The following is a 7,366-nucleotide window of genomic DNA, read 5'->3' as shown; positions in this document are numbered from 1 at the left end:
AAGATGATGAGACTGCACTTGTTCAACACTTATATCTTCCTCACTCTGAAAGATAAACAAGCAGACAGATGACAGGTTTTGCACATAAAAGTATCAGTGCTGAAAATTCATCACATTTCTTACTGATGAATAAAGTGACACGGTTTGAAATTGGATTAACACAATATAGTATTGTTCAGGTAAGACATGGCAGGAAATGACATTGTGAAGGAGTTGGCAGCTTCACGACACCACTGGATTACAGATCAAGAACTCATAAGTATCAATGGTTAGTGTGCTGTTAATTTATACCATTTTAGATTTGCAAATAAAGAGACGGTTTAAATAATAGTAGAATGATATGACATTGTTCATAGTTAAGACATAGAATATGACATTGTGCTGTAGTGGGTAGGTTCACCACACCACGAGATTATGGATGAAGAACAGAAGCATACATGCAGTGCAAAAGAAGATCACTTGCTCTTTATAGTTTAATTTACATGGTATGAAGAAGGAACTTGGTTGTACAACTAAAAACTTAAATTGAGAAAGGACAAACTTTTGTTTATGAACTACATGATAAACTTTAAACAAGCAATTTGATGCAAACACCAAAAATAAACAGCTGTTGCAGTCATGCCTAACCAAATATATACAACAAAGTTTGAAGGCTTGAGATGGACAAACTTACATTATTTGTGAAGACAGGCTCTATAAAGGCCTTGTCCATGCTGATGGGGGGGGGCAATTCAAGAAGTTTACCACAGAATCTTCTTCAAAAGCATTGCCTTTATTCTACATTTTGTTAAGAGTAAATATAGATGTGGTAATATACGAAAAAATGGAGAATATTTAAGATAATATGAAGAGTGATGCTACATAACCAAGTAGCTACAAATGTAAGTGCAGCGATACAGGCAAAAGGTACAGCCAAGAGCAATGCACAGCTAAACTTCTTTAGTACCAACCTTATGGTAAGAGTAAATATAGATCTGATGTGTAGAAATGGAGGGCAAAGGAAAATAAGCTGCAGAGTGATGGTACATGAACAACTACCTGTCATTATAAGTACACTGATAAAGGACATCATGTACTTACAAGAACAATGCAGAGCTAAAAAAACATTGGCGTTGGATATATTCTACACTAATGTAACCATTCATACATATCAGATAATTTGGAGCGAAAAATTGATAAGCAAGCTATCATGCATATTGCTGTCACATAATGAACCAGGTATGTATGCAAGTACAGTGATACAGGACAACAGGTACTAACAAGAGCAAAGCAGCGGGAAACATATTTGCGATATCCTGTCGTTCTTGTCAAACCGAAATTCTTCTTCGAGCAGATTTCCTGCAAAAAAGATTCGTAAGGCACATGCAGAAAAGTAGAAGTTCAAATTGTCATGTGATTTCATAGACAGTACCTCATCCTGGGAACGAGACCAGTGCATAACAAGGTTTTTCCATTCAATGTCTTCTAAATTTAGCATGGGAGACTTCACCGGAAATTCGTTTATAGACTTGCCATCAAAGTGTGATTTCCTCAGGTAACACAGATACTGCTGCAATGCTTCCTTGAAAAGCACAAGCAAGCTTTACTCGTCATGACTATACAGATTGACCCTCGCCTAGTTACAACAATGTAATGTAAATCATTGATGTGTTCAATCAGCAGAAAACAGGAAAATAATAACCATGAATAATAGCACTTACACGTAAGTTGGACAGGAAGATGTGAAAATGGTGTTTGTCTTCACAATAATCTTCCCATGATGGGAATATATGCACGTAGTCCCTAACAACATTGAAAGCATTGTCTTTTAAACTGGGAATAAATGGAATGGGGTTCCAATCTGCGGGAATTGGATGTCTCTGCAATTGGGATAGGTCTTTGGTCGGTGGCTTGATGTACTTTTTGCTGGAGTGGGATTTTTTTGTGGTACAGCTGGTGCTATGGCAAATGAAATCAGTATACCTTTTGCTGGAGTGTAGGTCCTATGTGGTGGGGCTAGTGGTTTGGCCAGTGAAGTATGGGTACAGTCTGCTGGAGTCGGTCCTACGTTTTGTGTCACTGGTTGTACAGCCAATATAAGTGGGGTGTTGTCTGATTTCTCCAGCACCACCACGTTTTTCAAGGACTTTGCTGGTGCTCCTTCAGGTTCGGCAATCACCCTCTTCCTTTTTGATGTCTGATGCACAAGAACAGCATTTGAGTGGAAAAACATGGTATGATGACAGATGGAATATGTATTGATAATGGATGGGCATGGCATCTCAACATATATGATGAGTAAACTAAGCAGATGGCGGTGCAACAAAGTAGAAGAAATGCAAGACAACATATGCAAGATACCCGCAATCAATAAAACATTTCCAAATTAGAACAGGCACCTTGATGGGTGAGCATGACAGGCCATCTGCCTTTGACTCCTCGAGGTTAGAATAGCCATTAGGATCATATTCTGAACAAGAATCAACAGGTGGGGAGCGTATGAGTTTCATTGCATCCAGAATGGCACTCAATGCCTTGGTGCCAATTGTGTAAGTCATTGCAGTGTTTAGCTTCAAGAGTGGACTGCTGCTAGTGCGACACAAAGCAGCTACACAGATCATAGTGTAGATATAACGGGAAAACCTTAAGCATCAGAGTAAAATCAGCAAAGTGGAACTTGCTGGAATATATGTGCTAGTATTGCAGGTACGACTAGAAAGTCTTCGGATACCAGCTCTCTTCAAGTGAAGGTGCGGTACTGTTAATATCAGTGTAACTCTCAAAGGCGACACAGCTCCCCGCATTTCCTTGCTATTCTTATAGGATTCAAGTGGGCAGGCCACTACAAATCATATTCCTATGTTTACAAGATCCTACGAATCAAAGAGGCTCAAAGTGTCCATCACAACCGACCATATATACCTCTACACTACAAATGTCCCTGCTCATCTTCAGTACAAGGAACATACTGTACTACTAGCATACTCCCTCCATTCCAAAATATAAGTCTTGGTAGAGATTTCCACTATGGATCACATACAGATGTATCCAGATACATTTTAGAGTGTAGATTCACTCATTTTGCTACATATGTAGTCCATGGTGGAATCTATACAAAGACTTGTATTTAGGAACAGAGAGAGTACATATTAACGAAGAACGGAAGAGGAACATGCTAAAGAAGAGCAAGCAGATTTTGGATAATAAAATGTTGGTTGCGCAGTGCCCACACATGATGAACCAGAGCGCATTAAGAATGCAACTCCCAACTGTCTCTTGACCATTTCAGGCGGTTGGATGAAGATCCTATGTCTCCTAACCCTTATTCTTCCTTGTCTCTGATTCTTCCCATACAGAACACCGCACGGGCCGCCGGCCAAACCACCGGCCCGCACCACCTGTGTTCCTCCGCCACCCCCACCGCCACTCCCACCCCAACCCCCACATGCGTTGAGTTTTCTTCATTTAGCGAGGCCCCACAACCACCCAAGCCCCTTCGATCTCACCGGCGAACTCCGGCGAGCTCTGAAAAATTGACTGGCCCAATTTTGAAATTTAGTCTATTGTGATTTAACTAGTGTGGAATATAAAAGGGGAAAACCATAAGCATTGGGAGTATAGTGTTGAGCGTGCCATGGAAAATCTGAAGGTGCAAACTGGACAAAGGCAACTTCGCAACCAAGACAAGAAATCAGAGTAAACAGTGGCGATCTATTTTCTTGTTGCGATAAATAAGTTGAGCAGATACGAAAGAGTACCGCCTCTGGTGCGGCGCCGTGTACGCATCTGCTGAGAATTTGATGGTGCTGCGGTAGCGATGGCTGTTGGCAGCGTGGAAGCAGATCTAGGAGGGTAGACGATGGCAGCAGGGCGCGGTGGACGAGACGGTCATAGGAGCGGTGCCGGCAAGGTGGACGACGGCGGGGACGAAGCAAGAGGACGGGATGCAAGGATCCCGGTCCGAAGTCGTGGATGAGAGAGGTCGATCTCTTGTAATGGACGGCGGCATCGGGGTATCAGCTCCGGCATGGTGGAGGAGGACGGCGGTGGATGGGGCGGCGGACGGCGGACGGACGGAGGAGGGTGGGGTGGAGAGGGTGTTTTGGCGCCCACGGAGTACGAATGGGGAAAAGGGAGGTAGAGAGGAAGGGGGAACCATGTATTCAGGGCGTGCTTGTCTCAAATGCGAGGAAATTTAAAAACTTAGCCCCCGTTTGAAATTTCTACTACATCACAGCAACATTAGTCGGTTGGGGATAGGACGGTAATCTCGCATACAACGAATATTTGCCGACGAGAGTTTGTTTTTGGCGCCCACCGTGTATGAATATGAATCTGGGAGGGAGTCGATTTCGGCCGAGGACACACTGTGTTTTGGCGCTCATCGTGTATGAATCCGGGTGAGAGGCGGTTACGTCACGTTTGGGTGAAATTACAAACCTACCCCTATCGAAACCTATAGAAATCCAGCAGATAGGCTTTGCATGGGAGGGATAGGCAGTAGTGATTTCCATCTCGCAGATTTTTGTTTCGGGCGGTTACTGTGAATTTCCCCGCTTCGTTCAAATTTTGCAGAGTGGACGTTTACCATGCCAACTCAATTCGAATCCCGTTAGTATTCTATTTTTTTCGGGTGGGATCCATTTTCAATTGGAATTACATTCTATATACATCATTTTTTATATATACTTTCAAAAGCACAACAAAGAATTATGCTCTTTTATATCTATAATATGATTTACAAGTACAACGATCTCGAAATCTGAAGGTTGAATTTGAAATTTTTTAACCAAATTATGTTCTACTAAAATGTATGGATCAGTAATATCTACATATTAAATAACATAGATGTGCGTGAATTCATATGAGTGTGCATGTTTGATAGATCAATTTTGGTTCGAGTATGGATTACATGTATCATCATCTCGAATTCAAATATTTGAATCCCTTTTTTGTTCACTCCTTTCACGCCCATCTCTCTTGCATGCATGCTCCTTCAGGTAGCTATCACTCTCTTTTCTCCAGCTCACCCACACTCTCACTTCATGTTTCTCCTATCCTCGCAAACATGGTCTCTCAACGTCTCCCTTGAGAAGTTTCACACTCTCCCTATCGTTATACATTACACGGTTTTCATTATCTCTCACGTCTCTACTGTTCTCTGGTATCACTCGATACCTAAGCCTTCTTTTTCACCGCCACACACACAGTCTCCACTCGTCTTTCACTTTGTCTTTCTCTCTATGGGATTCTTTCACACACCCTATATGTCTCTACATATATATGTCTCTACATATGACTCATACCACTAAAATTACTCTCTCTCTCTCTCCTGTAGACACAACATTTGTTGCGGTCTCCTTTTCGTTTCCATCCCAGACTGACACTATTCATTTGTTTACCGACCAGACAACCCCTACTATCGTCTCCTCTCTCTCTCAGACACACACACACAACTCCTGCTTCCACTCACCTTCCCGACTACCGTCTCTCTCTCACACACACAAAACTCTCGCTTTCGCACCCTGACTCGTATTTCTCTCACAAACATTTATCGACTAGCTAGCCTCTAGATAGGTTTATACACCCGCACACTCGTGCTTCCACCATCGCATACATGTCTCTCTCTCGCTCCTTGTATCTATGTAGATTTTTCTTCCCTTCTTGATACACGCCCTCTCGATCGTGCACACACACACTATCGCCTCATTTTAAGTTGATACCTATCGCACACACACTCCTTGTGTCTTTGTCACACATGCACTCTGTCCTCCTCCACTCTCCCTCACACACACACATGGGCTTTTTGCAACAACTAGCAAGATGCCCATGCGTTGCACGAAACATCAAGATGCATTTTTATGAGTAGTTTATCTTGTGGGGGAAAAGGATGAACGAGGGAAGGCCTTATTTGCAAATGTGGAGAGGGGTGTGGGTATCTTTTTGAAAAATTGCCATAGTTTCCTTCCTATCCGTCAGATATAGATCGGACGGCCTATATTGCAAGATGGCAGGCACACGATCATCACCGACAATGCTTTTTATAAGAGTAGGGATAAAAAATAGAGTTGGTGATGATGGTGGGCCTGCCATCCTGCAATGTAGGTCGTCCGATTTATATCTGACGAATAGGAAGGAAAATATGGCAATTTACTCGCACTCTTCACCACATTTGCAGATAAGGCCTTCCCTCGTTCATGCTTTTCTCCCACAAGATCTTGATGTTCCGTGCAACGCACGGGCATCTTGCTAGTAAGAGTAGAAATTAGGCATATACCACTTCTCGAATCTTGAAACCAACAACATTCCTCCCTTATCTCATCAAAACCGCCAAAGGAATATATTTTGAGTGAAACATAACATATTTTTAGTGATATACATATTTCAAAACTAGAGTTTTTTTATCAAATCGGTGAATATGTATTAATCTAATTTGATCATGTGGCAACGCATTGGCACATTGCTAGTAGTTATTATAATTTTTTGGACACCAAACAAACGGTGGAGTACATATACGAAGAGAAGAGGCGCATGCACGCAGTCGGCCTCTCGCTGTCTCGCACACATGAGTGTTACGTAAAGGCAATGTTAACAAATAAACCCTAAAACCCTAGGTGCACGATTGCTGCATTCGTGGGTACCAGGTACGTGGTGGAGCACCTTTGTAGGAATAGTCAGTTCGCGTGATAATTTGATCCGTAGGAGTTGATGGTCGGGACCACAGGTGAATGACTTGGAGCGCAGTGGCTCGCCAGTTGCCACAGATCGAGTAGCCATGTTTAAAATATCGTTTTTTTAGTGGGGTTAAGAGTTCCGATTTTCAATGGCACGTTATAAGTAGTAAGTAGTTTTTAGAACGATTGGTATGGAGCAAAAATGGAATTCATAGTACTACGTACCTCCTTGGCGTATGGTTGTATGGTTTTTTTGTTGCGATGCAGGTTGTCGGTGTCAAAACCGGCGGATCTCGGGTAGGGGGTCCCGAACTGTGCGTCTAGGCCAGATGGTAACAGGAGGCAAGGGACACGAAGCTTTACCCAGGTTTGGGCCCTCTCGATGGAGGTAAAACCCTATGTCCTGCGTGTGGAGGTGCCTCAATACGCAAGATGATGGGAGCTTCATGGCCCAAAGGTTCCGTTCCAGAGGTGTCCGAATTGTGGCAACAGGAGTGGTTCTACATCACGGCCCCTAGAAGTGCCAAGTGGGCGGCCGCCCGTGTTTTCCGCCCGGGCCCTCCACCACAACTGATGTCATGGATTAGCAGAGGATTGAGCTGGGGTCCAGCCAAGGACGTGCCTATACTGCAAAGGCGCATTCAAGATCTCTTCAATGGAGATTTCAGTTTGGTTGCGGTAACACAAGTTATGCTGGTTCGTCAAGTCCAGCC

This window comes from Triticum urartu, chromosome 7 (assembly GCF_003073215.2).
Source record: "Triticum urartu cultivar G1812 chromosome 7, Tu2.1, whole genome shotgun sequence".
Taxonomy (NCBI): domain Eukaryota; kingdom Viridiplantae; phylum Streptophyta; class Magnoliopsida; order Poales; family Poaceae; genus Triticum; species Triticum urartu.
The sequence above is the reverse complement of the archived record's forward strand: the minus strand, read 5'-3'. Positions refer to the sequence as shown.